Source organism: Aythya fuligula, chromosome 2 (genome assembly GCF_009819795.1).
Source record: "Aythya fuligula isolate bAytFul2 chromosome 2, bAytFul2.pri, whole genome shotgun sequence".
NCBI classification, from domain to species: domain Eukaryota; kingdom Metazoa; phylum Chordata; class Aves; order Anseriformes; family Anatidae; genus Aythya; species Aythya fuligula.
The window spans coordinates 32,335,853-32,353,914 of NC_045560.1; the positions used below are offsets into that span (position 1 = coordinate 32,335,853).

General features: G+C 34.7%; 1 protein-coding gene across 1 annotated transcript in view; it reads left to right on the forward strand.

The window, feature by feature from the left end:
* The window catches only part of HDAC9 (histone deacetylase 9), a 472,308-nt gene that overhangs the window by 415,234 nt on the left and 39,012 nt on the right, over positions 1 to 18,062 (forward strand). The gene's annotated exons all lie outside the window — the stretch shown is intronic.

An 18,062-nucleotide genomic window follows, 5' to 3' on the forward strand; every position in this document is an offset into this window, starting at 1 on the left:
AGAGGGAATTTGTCCATCAGTCCCTCTGCCTTTTGTTTCAGGTGAGTTCACTGGAGTTGGTATTTACCTTAGGAAGAGCAAGGAAGTGACAAAGGAAGAGACACTTTTTTTTTTTTTTTTTTTTTCAATTAAACTAAGCAATGTACAGGTCCTCTTGAATATCAAACACAAAAGAATAGGTGAAGAGCTAGACTGACTCTTTACAATGGCGTGCCGTGGAAATTCAGTATGCAGAAGCCAGTGCAAGGGCCTTCTGAACATACTCACACAGGTGTTAATTTACAACTGGGTTGGAAAGGGAACATCCCTGTGACCGCACATAAGATGTATTGAGATTTTGCAGTTTTTAAGCTTAATGCAGTGTCTGCATTAGAGAAGAAAGGGCTGTAGTGTCCTGTAAGCATGTTTGAGTATGACTTAATGGTGCATTATGAGTTTTAGTAAAATGTGTGTGAAAAAGCCCTTTGAAAAAGGTTTACTCATCATTTATTTATTTTTCTGAAGTATGGATACTGGTCAGAGGCATTATTTCATGAGCATAAGTGGTAGGCAGATGAGCTTCCAAATGATACAACGGAGTTATTTTTAGAGAAGCATGGATAGTTATCTGAATATAACTGCTGAAAATGCATGCTAAATGTCCCTTAAGCATCCATGATGCTCCAGCATGATACTCTGGCAAACATGTGTGCACACAAGATATTCTGGCATAGCAGCTTCAAAAACTTTCATATCAATTGCAATAAGATTCATATTTTCCTCTCAGAATAGACTGAATTTCACCCAACAACAAAGAAAAAGTGTTTGATATTAAAATCAAAGCTAATTTTCATTCATGAATGAATTAATGAACTCTTCACAACTTTTAGACACAAATCACAGTACATTTTTTAATATAAGAGGCTGCACATCCATAAGTTAAACATGTGTGTGAGAAAAAAAAAAAAAAAAAAAAGTCATTTACAGTAGGTGCCTCTTGTTTAAATTAAGGGAAACGCCAAGATAGACCTAGATAATGATCATGCACCTGAGGGATGAATAAAACCTTTTGTATAGAGCCAAAGGAATTTATTATTTCCCCCAAACAAAATTCTCCACGTTCCACCATACCTTTTTAGAGCATAACATGCTATATGTGGTATGTTGAAAAATGAAGTCTATAAAAAATAAATCATTTAAAGTCCAAAGAGAAACATTCATGTTAAAGTCTACAAATAGATATTCATGATTTTTTAGAATAATAGGTTTGTAAGAATTATAAATTATGCCAAAAGGAGTAAATGTAAAGTTTTATCTGTAAATATTCTTTCTTTATAAAATCTTTAGCTTTGAACTAGTTTTTATCTTAATACACACTGGATTTTCTGACTTGTGATGACCCAATATAAACTTTACAGTTTCAAATTAGGAAGAGATTAATATCAAAGGAGAGGAGTTAGGTCCTTAGTTAATAACCTTTCACTATTAAAGATAGAGAGATGCAATATTCTTGGTAAGAAGTTACATTTTCCCTTCAGAGTACAGTAACAGATAAAAAAAAAAAAAAAAAAAGTATTAACCAGTCAGCATTTCCAAGTAACAAAATAAAAGGCATTGGATGAAGATAACAACTACTACAGCCTTGGAGTAACAATATAGCAGGCAACTGAAAAAAAGAAAAAAATTATCTACTAAATCTATTCATTCTGAGATGTGTAAATTATAAAGTTTTCAACCACTATTTTAATTTTTCCCTGTATTGATGTACAATCTGATTTACAAAGCAGTTGCCCAGTTGCCATTTCTGACTACTTAATAAAAACATCAGCAAAAAAATAGTCCTACATATTTTTACAGATGATTTTAATGAATGGGTCTGATGTGCAAGTCAAGATTTCTTGCAGTGATATGACCCTCAGCTTGTCTAGTAGAGAGTAGTATGGAAAAAAGCCAACTGAGATAAATGATAATTGCAGAGCTAGAATATATCTCACTTGCCTAATTTATCTCCAGTCCCATTAAGCAACTAAATCACTAAGGGTCTTTTTCCCCTGGGGAAAAAAAAAAAAAAAAAAAAAGATTGGAAGGGGGGGAGTTGAATCTTTCTTCTCTTTCCACAATTTTCAAATCACTTTTCCCAAGTAAATCTTTTTCTCCAGCTGCCTTTTTAATTCCTTCTTTGCTGATTTTTTGAGGAAAAAGGTATTCACTAAACAAATTAATTAACTTTTGCCCAGGTAAGATTTTGGTACAATGTGGAACTGAGAATAAGCATAAAATAAAACACTTGTTTCAACCCCATCTTTGAGGATTTTGCAGGCACATTGGATTGTCTCTTTTTATCCTTTATTCCAATCATTTTGCTAAACAAAACACTGTCATTTCAAAAGATGCTTGTACACCTTTTGTACCTATTTGTACGTAATGTGTACATATTTATACATACACAACTTGAAACATATACTCAGTCTATGTGCATAAATGTAGTAATGGACTTTATAATGTATTAAGAAGAAAATGGACTTCAAAGATTTGAGATGACTGGTGGCATAATGTGAGAACTTTCTGCTGCCAGGAAGCTCTTGGGACTTTGATGCCAGCTATAGTCCTAATACCTCAGTAAGAAAAGGCAAGCATTATAGACAATACCTTTTATTAGACTACCTAGCACAGATGGAAACAATAAGAATATTTCTGAATGAAAAACCCCCTTGCCCTGAAGATCTTCCCCCCAAGGCAGACTGTGTCTGAAAATATTTCTTTTTCCAAATATACTTTTTTCCAAATATATATATTTTTTTTTCTGATAAAGATATTATCTCCACTAACAAACTCCACCTTGCCCATGTCCTTAGGGCTATTATGACTGTGCAAGCAAAGCAAAGAAAACAAAGCACATGGCTGGTCCTCCTGGCCCAAGGTCTTGCACAGTAATAGGTGTCAAAGCAGAGTAATAGCTCCTGCTCAGGAACTTCTCTAACTTCTCATAGAGCCTGGCTTACATCATCTGGGATATTCAAGCAGCCTATGTCAGATTTTACTTTGTTACCCCTGATTTAGGACTCTTAACCGAAATCATGGGGGAAAAAAGTTTGTTATTGTCATGTGCTCCTTTGGTACCACAGCTTCCTCCATGTTGCATGGTTACGCTGATTCCCCAAGCAGTGCGGTGAAGGTGCAGCAGCAGGAGCTCTCTCATGCACAGCTCTCGTATCCAGAGTAACTACTGATGTCTTTGGAATCCCTTTGTTTAGATCCAGGACTATAAAGGTGCTTTAATTTTACTGTAGACTATGATCAACTAAGAGGAAAACAGGCCTTAGTTCTAACTAACCTAATATTTCCTTTTTATTATTAGAATATTATTATTTTTAATAAAGTAACAGATAAAATATAAACACAATATATTACATATTGTAAAAATGTAGCTGCATAAAATCCACTTTTTTCTGGTGCAGTAAAAATTGTATTGACAATAAAATATAAGAAATATTATGGGCAAAGAAATAAAGGCAATTAAGAGGTTTTATATTTAGAATAGTAAAGAGATGCTTAAAGAATCTACTCTTCCATCTTGTCCTTCTGATGCTTAGGTGGAACATCTGATATATTATGCGTTTTATTTTATAGTTAATTTTTACAACCTCTACTAAAATGTACTGTATTATCATGCCATTTGAATTCTGTGAAGTGTACCGGTCTGAAAAAGAGCTGCTGTGTCTGATCATAAATTTGCAAGTTGTTAGATCCTGAAAGAGCACTGCTTTTAAATTTAGTCCTGCTGACTGTAGAAGTTCTCCCTGTAACATTATCCTGAGATGACGTACTTTCTCATTGCTTTATAGAGCAACCCTTAGAATAATGCCTGCATTTAAGTCGCTGATAAAGTTTTGCTGTTCAAGTAAATATTGTACACAATTGCTCATTAAATGGCAACCATTCTGTAAGAAAATAACTTAAGTAGAGAAATGTCAGCCAATACTTAAGATTTTTTCAGGGTATTTATCTTCTTGAAGCTCTACATTTTTAAGGGCTCTAGTGATTTACTGGAGTTTTCCTGTTGTTTTACTCTCTTATTCCAAAGATGCTATTTGACACCAGAGTGTAAAATAAGATCAGCAATTAGCAGTAGGAAAAGATACCACTGCAGGCATTTAAAAAGTAAATCATACCTGTCTGCTATGATGCCAAATTCATGATGCAAATTTGATCCAGTGTCCAGAATATAATTATCTAAGCTGATTTGCCACTTCTAAATATTTTATTCAGTTATAAGTAGTTTATTTAGTTTAGATTGTGTTAACATCACACAATCTGTCCGATTAATGACAACAGAGGAAATAATTAATGCTCTAAACATCAAAAGGAAATATGTCACCTTAAGTAGTAGAAATTAATGTGTAAAAAGGGTTGCTGACTTACATGCAGACTACAAGTCTTATTTCAAGGAATTTCTTCTCATGGCATGAACTGGTGCTTCTCAGAGTATAAGCAAGAGCAACCAGATGAAATATGGGTGTCTATCCTGTTGGTTTCTGCTTTGCCCGTAAGCATGAATAAAAGTCACTTCATGAAATTTGTCTTCAGTGACCAATGTTTTTAGAGTCTTCACGATTGCACTGTACATTGGAATGTGGAATCTTTTCAGTTTCCTGCTACATTTGGTGTATAGTATATATGTTAGAAACAAAACAAAGGAAAATGCTAGAACTGCACATCACTGAATTCAAATGTAAAAATGATCTGGGTCTAAGCTTAGTACTTCAGCTATGTTTCAGAACAGTTTTCCTGTGTGTCAGACTCACTCTTTCTAAAATATTCTATGTGGCTAATCAGAGTATTTCATGTACTGCAGGATATATATATATCTTGAGAGCATTTAATTTCTAAATGAATCCCCAAATAATTTTATGACTGTCTACTGCACAGTACCTTGAATTGACTGTGTGTTTTTAGGATAGTGTAACTGTAAAGTCTTTGGGGAGGGACTGTACACTCTTCTGATTTTCAAACCTCTAGTATGAAAGGCTTTCCTGACACTTGATTCTCTGAAAAAGGATCCTGACTGGTCTAACTAGGCTAACACAAGTGTTGTTAAAGGAAGGTTGGGAAAAAAAAAAAAAAAAGAAAAAGAAGAGGCCATGCAAATTGACAGCTGACTAAATAGAATAGTAGTTTTGATTTGGTAGCTGTTTAAACACGGTTCAGGTCTCTAAAAATAGCACTGCAGGTTTTCATGATGCCATCTATAATTTCTTCTCTTCACAAGAGAAGTCTTTTTGACTCAACCATCAGCATAAGAATCTATCGTCTTGGAAAGTCTGTCACTAACTGCTTCAGAGTGCAGATCCAGTAGACATTGTCCATTACTTGCCTTGTACAGGCTTTGATTCTTGTCATATATCTGTGTAAATACATGAAAAATTAACTCATCAACCCATCAGAAAACTTAATCAACCAAACAAGTGAATGGATTTCTGTCAGGCTTTCAAGTTTAATCAGCATATGGAAGGACCAGTGTGTGCCAGAATTAGTGGAAGGGAGACAGAGACAGTTGAGGAAGGGAGAGATACCTTTTGGTGGCAGAAAGATGTTAAATTAACTCAGTTGCCACATTTGTCTTCTCATCTGAATTCTTCTGGGTTCAGAGATTTGATTTTCATTAACATAATTTAGTTATCTTTACAGTACTGGAGATGATAAGATAGTTATCCAGCAAGACAGATTTTGAGTTGTTGACTCTTAGCTAAAAGCTTTGGAGGTGGAGGTAGAGCAATGATCATTCATAAAGTTTTTCATGTTGGATTCTCTTAATTACTATCAGAAATGTTTCTTTTCCTTCTTTTGCGTCTTGGAAACTACAGGATACCCAGTGACTGAGAGCAGGAAGACATAGCATCAAGCTAGCTTTCCAGTTGCTCACTTTGGAGAGCAAGTATGGATTTTTTTTTCTAGGGTGTTTTTTTGAATGCTAATTGAATGATTACTTGCTACAATACAATGGCATCAAAATATATGGCAAGTTCATTGGTGACATACACTCAGTCATGAGTATTTTCATTGGATTTTTGGGGGAGAAGCAAATCATTTTGACTTTTTTTTCCTCCTACCCCATAACATTGGTTGGCATAGCATTTCATATGGCTTGGGCATGGCCACTACGTTGCCCAGCATCATGAGTCAGTTTATGTTGCATTTACTCTTTCATTTATGCTCCTAAAGTTTAACCTTGCACTTCCAATTTCACAGAATACTTTGCTGGTAGCTCCAGGATTAGGTACGTTATTGAAATGTGTACTACATTTACACTGATAAATATCAAATTTAGAAAATTCCAGGATCCTGCTCTGTGTAAAGGAGAAAAAAATAGCTTCGGTAGAAATTGAGCAGAAATGAGAATTCATTGTATAAAGTTAGTCTCTCTGGGACATACAATAATAAAGGGAAAGGTGAAGACATAAGAGGGTAAGACTTTTTATTTGGTAGATTTCCATTTGAAGAAGGTATTAATGCTTGAAAAAAATACATTAAAAATATGAAAATGCTGAATTGACAATTTTAACATTGGATTGAAGAATCTGTCCTCACATGCCATCAAGTATTGATGTGTGAATTTCATTGGAGTGTGAATTTCAACCAAAAGAAACAAAATTGGATCAGTGAACATGTGACCTCCTTTGCTGCAGCCAGAGAAATCATCTTCAGACTTTGGGGCACTCATCACACATAACAGTGTGACCAGCAGGGCTAGGGAGGTGATCGTCCCCCTGTACTTGGCTCTGGTGAGGCCACACCTCGAGTACTGTGTTCAGTTTTGGGCCCCTCGCTACAAGAAGGACATCGAGGTGCTTGAGCGAGTCCAGAGAAGGGTGACAAAGCTGGTGAGGGGCCTGGAGAACAAGTCCTACGAGGAGCGGCTGAGGGAGCTGGGCTTGTTCAGCCTGGAGAAAAGGAGGCTCAGGGGTGACCTTATTGCTCTTTACAGATACCTTAAAGGAGGCTGTAGCGAGGTGGGGGTTGGTCTATTCTCCCACGTGCCTGGTGACAGGACGAGGGGGAATGGGCTGAAGTTGCGCCAGGGGAGTTTTAGGTTGGATGTTAGGAAGAACTTCTTTACCGAAAGGGTTGTTAGACATTGGAACAGGCTGCCCAGGGAAGTGGTGGAGTCACCATCCCTGGAAGTCTTTAAAAGACGTTTAGATGTAGAGCTTAGGGATATGGTTTAGTGGGGACTGTTAGCGTTAGGTCAGAGGTTGGACTCAATGATCTTGAGGTCTCTTCCAACCTAGAAATTCTGTGATTCTGTGATCTCTAACTGAACAGGTAAGGTATTCAGATCAATCTGTAGGATTCACAAGTTTAAGCACTTATTTTGATATTGCTCAGTGTTTTCAGTCACTGTCTGTTAACTAGTGTGCCTTCCAGAAGGGACTGCCTAAGCATAAACTGAGAGCAATTAGAAATATTAATAAGTGCTGATTTGCCCTGCTGTTTCACTTTCTTTCTGTAAATCAGCCAGGAGAAATTTCTATTTTCCATTCCCACTCCTGCCTTACAAACAGAAGTGTCTGCTGGCTAGTTAACTAACTAGTGCAAATGAAAAAACACCTGTATACTATGTTCCAGATATACAGTGCCAATCCATCTGCAGAATGCATCCGGTGCCAGTTTCTTGATTTAGGGCAGGTACTGGGAACAAGGTGGAGGAAGGATAGATTACAATGCAAAAAAAAAAAAAAAAAAGAGCATCCACACAACCATTAGGAATTATTTTTCCCTTTCAGTCATCTCCCCTTATCTCTTCACCTACCTATTGCTATTTTTTTCTTTTATGTTACAATAGTGACACTGGCTAGTGGCAATCACTGATATGAGGAGTTTTAAACAGGTAAAATTGGTGTCACCTTTTTTCAGTTTTGAAATTTAAACTTATGAAATCTCTTCCCTTATTAAAAAGGAAAGGTTGTAATTTCATAGAAAAAAGAAAAGGAAAAAGGAATTGTTGTTGTTTTTATTTATTTATTTATTTTGCTTAGGCAGTATTAAACTTGTTAAGTTGCAATTTAAATACAGCAAATTAAATCTAAGATTTTAGGGCCATTTTGAAACTAATGGAGCTTGACTCAGTGTTCAGCAGCTTGCGTGTGCTTTTCACAGGATTGGGTCCTGAGAGAAAATTGTTGAAAGACATCTCCAAATGTGGATTTCTCCATAACAAAGTGTCTGATCTTTTATAGCATCGTTGCATTGGGAATTAGGCTTGTCTTTGGGAATTTGTAAAGCTTTAGTAGGAGAGCATGATTTATGTCTTAGAATTTAACTATTCTCTGTAATAAATAGAAATGTGCCACAAGTATTTTCTTGGTTGCGCCATGGGAAAATTTTTAACATATTGTTCACAGCTTCAGAATGCCATAAAAGAAGACATGTAATTTGCAGACCGGACTATCCTTTGTGATTTCTAACCAATGTATTTGATTAATATCTTTCAAAAGAGACACCAGCCAAAATGTTTACATCTCATTAGGCAGAGAAGAAGGGAGCACACACAATTTTGATTATGAGCTTGGATGGTTCATTTCTTTGGGCTTCACATCCCTACTACTTAAGGCAGACTGTAACTTTAAGATGTTATCTCTTGCCTACACAAATAAACAGCCAGTTATGCTTTTTATGGTGGGTAGTTCTCAAACCAACAGGGGATTAGAAGATATTAGCTTGAGTTTGTGGTTCCCTGCTGAACTATCTTGAGGTCCATGGATTCCTGTCCTGAATATTTCACAGAGCAAACACCTCTTATCTAGGGTGATATTCTCACACTGGCCTCTTGGCCATGGACTTCAAAAGCTAATCACAGGGAGGGCTAGAGAGGCAATAACCCTTAATATAACAGTCTCTCCTGATAGGGACAGGCAGGGTAAAGGTAAGGCGTCTCTGAAGTTTGCTCTTGTGTGTTTAGCCCCATGGGGTGATAAGGGGCCATCTGTTTTTTTGGTCTGCAAACTCATCTTTTTCACAGTATCACAGTGTCAAGTACACTCGGGCCTGACTGATATCAGCACCAGCAATTCTTCACTGATCTGAAGAGATTTTCTTGGTATTTTAAGCTTTGATTACAGGCAATTGTCTTAGTTGCTATTGTGTTGTTGTTTTTAATCAAGCAAACCCATAAAATGAAGTATAAAAAGTGAATGTCAAAGTACTTGAAGAAAAGGCTTGAAGAAAAGAAATGATATATATGAAAAAAAAAATAAAAAGATAATTAATTGTGGGTAAAGGGACATGAATGCTTGACCATGTGATTAAACTTGAAACATCAGTCCATGGCAATAGTTGTATGAAGTTGTATATTATGCAGTACCTCAAAGGATGCTTGCATCCTAACAAGTAGAATATCAGTGATGCAAATTGTTAAATACAACTCAGAGTTAGTTTTGTTGTAGACCTCTTAGGATATGGTTCCTTCATATGTTTAAGCTTTTCCTGTTAGCGGTTTCTTTATCAAGTGAAAGCTGAGATTCCATTGCAATCTCCTGATTCTAATGGCTTTAATGCAAACATTTAGTACAATGAAATATATAACAAAATGCTGCTAGTTGCCAACATCGGTACATTAAAAAGCACTAATTTCATCCACTCCACCCATCTGATTAAGAGTTACTAAAATAGTTAATGTTTACAGACCTTGCATTGTAAGTATTAATAGGGTACAAAAGTACAAGCTAAAAAATCTTCAAATGCATATGCAAATGAGAAATCTGTTATTTAAATCATTTAGGTACTTCCTGAAGTTTTGTAGAATTAACTTGGAATGAAAAAGAAATATTTCTGTTGTAAGTCCATTTCAAATACATTTAGTAGTAATTTCTTTACTTCAAAATCCTTTTTTTCCCTATCATTGATTATGACTCACACACAGTAAATTGGATCAAGGGACAGATCTCTGGCCCACTTTTGTAAGTTTGTAAGAGGAAACTAAAAATAAGTATGTATCCAGAACAAAAAATATTACTATTTAATCAAAAATCAGTTACTTCCTGTTTTCTGTTTATGGTAGTAATTGTTGACATGAATTAAATATTTCTGATTTGTTTGATCCACAGCCTTTTTATGTCCTTTCTTTAGATTCTGTTTTGTAAAAGAAAAGGCTGGTTCTCTAATTATATTTTTGTTTTGTTTTGTTTTTGTTTTTGTTTTTTCAGTATCTGACAGTGCACCCATTTAGGTGTAATTTGGTTGTGAGAGCTAGTCTCTAAATCTGCTTTCCACCTACTTAAAACGGATTAACAATCTCTCAAAATAAATAAATAAATAAATAAATAAATAAATAAATAAATAAAAGCACCCAAACTGTGGTCCATAGTAATAAATGTATCCTTCAGTAAAATTCCTGTGTTTTAAAAGTACTAAGTTCAAACTCATTTTCCTTATTTGATTGCGTATATCAGAGATTAATTCAGTTATTGGGTTGTAAGAAAAGGTGAGCACTTGCATGTATTGCCTCATAATTTAAGTTTTATTTAATCATTGTAGTTTAAGCATATTGTGTATATTCTTCTGCATCTTTTTCTTCTTATGAAGCAGTGGTCAAGGTTTGTGAAGAATACCTTTTTTTTCAGAATATTTTTTATGCTGCCAAAATAAATGCTCAATTTAAAAAAAAAAAAAAAAAGAAAAAATAAATAATATTTTATGAATATATTATAAATATAAAATTCTCATATTAATTCCTTTCTGATTTTTTTAATGAAACCCAAAAGCATAGCTATTTCTTTTTGTCAAAAATTGGATCATTTGTACAAAAACCTTGGAAAAAATGAGCATTAGTATCTTTTGTTCCTTGCAGATTTTTTTTTTCAAAAAAAAAAAAGTTACTGACTTCTAGCAAATAAAATCCAACTATTATTTTTATCTATTTTATTTCTAAATAGTAGAATGTAGTCTCCTTTATTTTCAGTTGAAATTTATGGTTCACTCCAAGTAAGGAATCACTTTTATACTTTCTAGACTGGAGGAAAAGCTTTGCCTTGAAATCATGTTTGAACATGACTGCTCTGTATACTAAATAAATTTAGCAGAAATCATCTGTAAACAGCTTTAGAACAGTAGCATCTTTATCCCTACTCTTTCAAGGCATCTTAGCATAAAAGTAGAGCTGATAAAGCAAAATGTAGTATTGTTGAAACTTCAGAAGCTAACATGAACAAGTTATAAGTAATTTTCATCCAAACAAACACTCAAATAAATAACCTTCTTAATCCTTCATCAAGCCCTGGGAAAAAGAGTAAATAAAATCTGTTGATCAAGTGATAAGATGTTATTCCAAAACTTGTAATTTAATTAGCAGATATGCTACATCAAAGGAGTTATCCAAGAAGTTGTGATGTTTATATGACCTTGTGAAAAAAACTTTATTTTTCTAATGGTTTCAACTGCATCAACTGTAGCTTTGTAGAGAATAAATGAAGACAGTACATATGTACTGACCTGTATAATTTTTTCGTTTGACCCTTTTTGGGTGTATACATTCCCACACACAGTGCTCACTTCTGGGAATTTCCCAGCATACCTTTTGAGGGAAAACATAGAGGTCACAAAAGTTGAACAGAATTACTAAGCCAAGATCTTGAAGGGATGTGGAAAAAAGTATTAGATCTAAAATGGTTTAATCCACAATGAGTTTCAGTCCTTCAACTTCACTGAGCATCACTGTTTTTTTTTTTGGTTTTGTCGTTTTTTCTGGGTGGTTTTTTTTTTTTTTTATGTTTGTTTGTTTGTTTTGTTTTGTTTTGTTTTCCAAATAATTTGAAATTTGAAAAATTATCAGTGTTGGCACTACTTTTTTATAATGTCTTAGGTTATTGATGGTGAATATAGAAGATTAATTTAAAAAATTGCTTAAGGAGGTCTGTGTCGTTTTAATTGCTTGAGTAAAACAAAATGCCAAACAGGATGTCTTTGTCCCCTTTGAACTTGAGGCATCACATAGACATGAAGCTACTGAATTCTCTGATTAGTTATGTGGTGCTGGACTCCCAGTGGCACTTAATGAAGATAAGTTTTTATGTAGTGCTTTTAAAAAAGAACGGGAAATTAGATCTGCCTGATCAAATTTAGTACTTTATCACAGATATAGTAAAGTTGGGAAATGGAGAAAAAACAAGGAAGGGAAGGAAAGGGAAGGGAAACATAAGAGAAATTTTAGAACATAAAATGAATATTTTTCTATTCAGAGCAAATATTTCAGTGAGAGTTTCCTGATTGTAAACTATCTTTTATGGTTAAAAAAAAAAAAAAAAAAAAAAAAGGAAAAGTAAGAAAAATCTTGCTAATTTTCAATCTTGGTATAAAATTATATTTTCCTATCATTATAATCCATGAAAATTTTATAACTGATTTCAAAGAAACTAAGGATCTTATACCAAGGAGACCTATAGCATAATTGCTTTACCCAGACAGACATACAGCATGATGTACACAGAGCATCAGAACTTCTCACACCTAAGACCAATATTTTTAACAGCATGCTCTTTATTTGGCTGACTACTGACTACTAGAGTTTATTGAGACTGTGAAATATATATCAAAGATTACATCGTGAGTAAGCTGTTGGTTTTATTTTCTTCAAAATCTGGCCATCCCTCGTCATCTTGACGGAACTACGTAATTTAGTCCATTGGATAATACTGTCCCTTTGTCTTTTACAGTCAAAAAGGTTCATAGGAAAGGCCTGCTACTAAGGAATATTCTGCAATCTTCATTTTATTACTATTTTGTCATTATGTTACTGAACTGCACCTTCCACGTTAGTTTCAGATCAATAAATTGTACCACTTGCTACCTTTGTGAGGCTGATATGTGCAGATTTCATTCTGGAGCATATCAGTAGAGTTTTAATTTTCATTTACTTCAATTTCTGCCTCTAAAGCATTCCTCTTTTTCAAATGTCTCCTTTTTGAAGCACTATAGCTATTTATAGTGGCACTGTTTAAAGATAAATCAACCCTGAATCTGAAAGTAAAGTCTTGAGAGCAGCAAATTCATTCATGATGATATGAGGAGGACATTTTCCTGTGTTTCAGCCTGGGAAATTCCAGATGTGAGGATGGCAAGGCTGGCTGTCAGTCTTCCTAGCTGGAGCCATTATTTTTGGCTGTCAGTCTTCCTAGCTGGAGCCATTATTTTGACCAGGTGGTGTTACTTCTAAATGACTTGGACAAACGGCCAAATTCCTCTTTTTTTTTTTTTTTTTTTTTTCTTTCCCTGGGATATCTAAAAGCCACCCTGGCAAACACATACCATTTACCAAGTTTTTATCATGTTCTTAGCAGAGAAGTGCCAGTATACTCAAGGGAAAAGGAGAAAAGGACAGTGGAATAAAAACACATTAGGAGAGAGGGAGGTAAGTACAAAGCAGAATTTCAAAGAGCGGATGATGTGTGTCTTAGCCAAAGAAAGCAAGGTGCAAAGTGGGTTGATAGGACAACAAATACTTTGAGTCAGAAGGAGAACTGTAGTCTGAGGAATTATTACTGGGAGTAATGGAACACATTTTGAATAGAAGTCCTCTGTCTGCATGTAATCATTTTCAAAGTTTATGAATCTGGAAATATTCTAAAAGGTATTCATGGAAGAATAGCCTTGCAAGCTAAAATAATTATTACTATGACATGCTAATGTGACTTCTTCCACGTTACAAGTAGAACAACCAGAATTTCTATGTCATTTCCATAATTTCTGTATAAAAATACTTATGAACCATGAATGATTATTATAAATATGTTTATAATGCACTATTATGTATAACATATTTTATTAAATAATTTTCTAGTGATTACACAGTACACTAATAATGCATTATTATATTAATATTATAACTTGTTCAAATTAAAGAAATATGTCTTTGAATGCAGAATTTTGTAAACTACAATATAAGGTTAAAGCCATAAACAGCTTGAAGCTGTGACAGAGGTGATTCAGTCTGGATATCAGGAAGTTCTTTACTGAGAAGGTGGTTGGGCACTAGAGCAGGCTCCCCAGAAAAGTGGCTATGGCACCAAGTCTGGTGGAGTTCAAGAAGCATTTGGACAACACTCTCCGACATGTGGTCTGATTTTTGAGTGGTCCTTTGGGGACCCAGGAGTTGGACTCTATGATCCTTATGGGTTCCTTCCAACTTGGAATATTCTATGATTTTATGATTCTACAAAATCTCTAGTATGAGTAATTTTTAATTAGGTATTAAATGAGGAATTGTCTACTTAATTTAAAAGCATTTTTTTCTAACTTCATCGTTATCTGAGGAGCTTCTCATTCAGCACACTGTTCACAATACCTTTCATACATGAAAATAAGTTTTACTTGCCTTGATGTAAAGAGTCTTTCAGAACCATAAATGAAAACTAAGTTTAGCTTATACATCTTACTAAGTCTCGATTTGTCTGTGACTGTCAATACAGAGAAGTGTTTAATTCTGAAAAGCTGTTCAACCTTTCTAAAAGTTGGTGCAACAGATCTTCCTGGGAAGATTCCCCTCTGCCCACTAAGCAGTAGTTAGCCTAGTAGACTAGCAGAGGCAAGACAGCTATTTTTTCTTTGGATAAAGGCAGGAGACAAGGATGCTGGTGAGTGCTGAAGTCAAAGGTCTTTACCAATAGTATATTCTTCAAAATGTATGAAGGTCATGTATTAAAAATGAAATTAAATGAATTCATAATCAAGCATTCTATTAACACAAACTGAGTTGCTAAAATTGATAGTGAAATTTAATTAAAATAAGATAAACTGCAGAGCCCTCTATTTTCAGTCAAAAATTTACACTCTTAATATTGTATTTTAAGAGAGGTATTACGGAACTAAGACATTCAGAAGTGTCTTTACCATAAGTTTACCAGTACACTTCACTGGGAAAAACTATTTTGACATATATCCAGGGTGTCAGTTCTGCTTGTAGGACATCCTAATGATTCTCTGATTTTGCATGAGCCCATGAACAAGGCCTTACACAAAACAGACTTCTCACATGCAACTCAATCATTGTTTCACTCTTAATGAGTAGTATTTTAGAAGGGATGTAGATATGAAGCATGTGGATGTGGGATGGTGAAGGTAAAGGAAGAGATACCATGGCACCTCCATGAGGAGGTTCCCAATAAATCCTGGATATGCAGCTGTTAACCTTCCTGCAATATGTCAGACAAAGTCCAGCTCCCTTGTCAGCCCCTGCTTCTCCAGCCCCCTCAGCTATCATAAACACCCTGCACCCTTCTACACACACACACACTGGTATTGAGCACATGTATGTATTTGGCTGACAATTAAGAATTATGCTTTTTATGTTCTACTTCAAACATCTGGACACTTTCAGGCCTTGGCCTGTCTAGAAATTACTTTCAACATGTTTCAAAGGTAGCATGCAATTAAAACTGGTCTCAGCAGCACATGATGCCAGTACCTTTAGATGACACTAATGTGTACTAAAATATTCCAGTGAGTGGAAGAACCTGAGGAGAAAATGTTTAAAGTCAGTTGTGGTGTTTTTGCTGTTGCTTCAGAAATTTAGTCTTTGAGTTGAAAGGCAGAAAATAACAGCAAAAAGATAGTCACAGGATAAATAAATATGGCATTGGGTTGTATTCATTACAACACATCAGACAACAAATGAACAACGACAACTATCAGCTTTCATGAATTGCCTTAGAAAATGCCAGTGTTGTGTAACTTGACCAAAAGAATCATGTATACCACTGCACATGCTCAACACAGAAGGGGGAGACCAGTAAGCACTAGCAGAATAAAACTGCTTCATGGGGAAGCCATGTTTATTTGGAATATTTATTGCTTTTATTCAGAAATCTCAGTTTAGCGTATCACTGTGTATTTTCTACCCCTTCAGTTTTCAGAAAAATTCCAATAAACTCATTTTTGCTACTGAAAGGGACCAGAATTAGAAAACACTCTTCAGAGACTTAGGAGGATAGGAAAGAGAAAAGAAAGGTCAGCGTAGAAGAAAAAGGTTGGATGAATGTCAGAGCAAAGCTTTGTATGAAAGATTATTGCGAATACAGCTTTTTTTAAACAAACATTAAAAAAACAATATATAAATCAAGAGCACAAAAGCCTGGTTTTATGATTTTTTTTTTTTTTAGTGCTGTTTAATTTCTTTATATCTTTTTCACCATTGTTAAAAATGCAGCCAAAACTTCAAAGGCAAGCTGCATGTGTTCTAAATCAGGACTTCAGTCCTGATGTATGACAGCACAAAAATTAAAACTAAATAAATGTGCTGTCTAAACTCCCATATTTCTCAAAAAAAAAAAAAAAAAAAAAAAAAAAAGCTTTAAAGCCTTAAAAAAATTAGAATTATTGCTTGATCTTACTTTACCAACCATAATGTTTTCAGCAGAGTAAATGACAAAATATTACATTAAAAAGAGAGAAAGAAAAAAGAGTTTTGTCTGAATATATCTGAACACCTGTATTTGGCTGTCCTGCAGTTTTGTCAGATGCAAGGGGAAAATGAAACTTTACAGTGATTTGTCTGATAGTGAATATGGACTGCATAAATTCTCAGCTTATCCACTGTTTTCTGGAAGGCTCTGCAACAGTCAGAATAAATCAATGAAAACAAAGCAGTATGTTTGTGCAGGAAAGAATAATATTCTTGGTTTAGCTCATAAAGACAGTTGAAGAGCAGGCAGATTCTCATGAAAAAAAATGTGCAAAAATTTTACTCTTCTCTGTTCAAATTACGAACTTTCTAAAAGGTCAAGTTATAATTCCATTTTGTATTACTGCCATTGGACCTGATTTTGCTGTTTTCTGTCCTTAAGTGAAATGGCATGTCTGACTCCAAAGGTGTCTGGCCAGAGTACACCAGTTAAATCTGCCTGCAAAAAAAATTGCCAGACTGGGGCCTTTGTGGCGTCCCTTTTCCTCTGGCATTTACTTTTACAATGGCCATTTGCTGTTCTTCTACTAAGTTGTTTTGATTGACTCATTTGTTTTATCAGGTTGCAAAAGGGGCAAGTGGCCCAAGTGAATAGGAATGCAAATGCTTTTCTTTTTAGTAAACATTTATTTGTCTTTTAAAACTCATTCATTCCATCCCTGCTCCTGTTCCTTTTTATTTCCAATTTAGAAATAGTCACAGGCTCTGATTTATATTCTTATTGAAGTCTGAATAGTGGCATTTCTTTGCAAAGATTTCTGGATATTGGTGTGATCAAGAGAACTAGTTATTTACTACTTGTCACTTTATCTTAACTGTTATATATAAAGGTTCAAAAAATATCATTCTGTTGTATATAAAGGTTCAATTTCACAATAAGATAGCAGACACTCTAGGATAAATTTTTTGAGCATTATCCATAAGAAATGGATAATTATGGGTAGGAAGTCAGAGTAAGCAGTGTGCAGACAGTCTCTAAACTAAATGTAACATTTTACAAAGGCTAATATATATTTCTGAACAGTTTTATGAAGATGAATCAGGGCTGTACTATTTGATCATTTTATTTTATTATTATAGTTTTTTATATAATGAATACTTCAGACCTATGAATACTTCAGTTCTTATAATGCATATAAGACTGGCTATACTTTTATATCATACAAGGACAGGGTGAACCTTCCAGTGAGTTTGAGACATTCTGTGTCCTTTTGAAAGGTCTTAGTGTACTGTCCTAACTTAAGCACCTAGCCTTGCTCTTTTAATTAAAAGCACAGATTCCTTAGACAGCCAGTGGAGCCTCTGGAAGCTGACTCAGAGTACCAGTGCTCTCCAAAAGTGGGTGGCCAAAAAAACTTCCCATCCTAAGAGAGATTTGAAGAATATCTTAGAGTTAATTGCAGATCTTTGGATATTTGCTATGTGCTAACATTGTAACTCCCACATATGCACTTCAGAAGTTACCAGAATTCATTTTGGAGACAGTTACTTTGACATTTTTAGTGTGCACTGTTGATAATATAGGTAACTTTTTTTTTTCTTTTTTTTTCTTTCTTTTTTTTCTTTTTTTTTTTTTCTTTCTAAATTACCAAAATTTAGAAATTTTGGTAATTTCTACAATAAAGTCTTTACA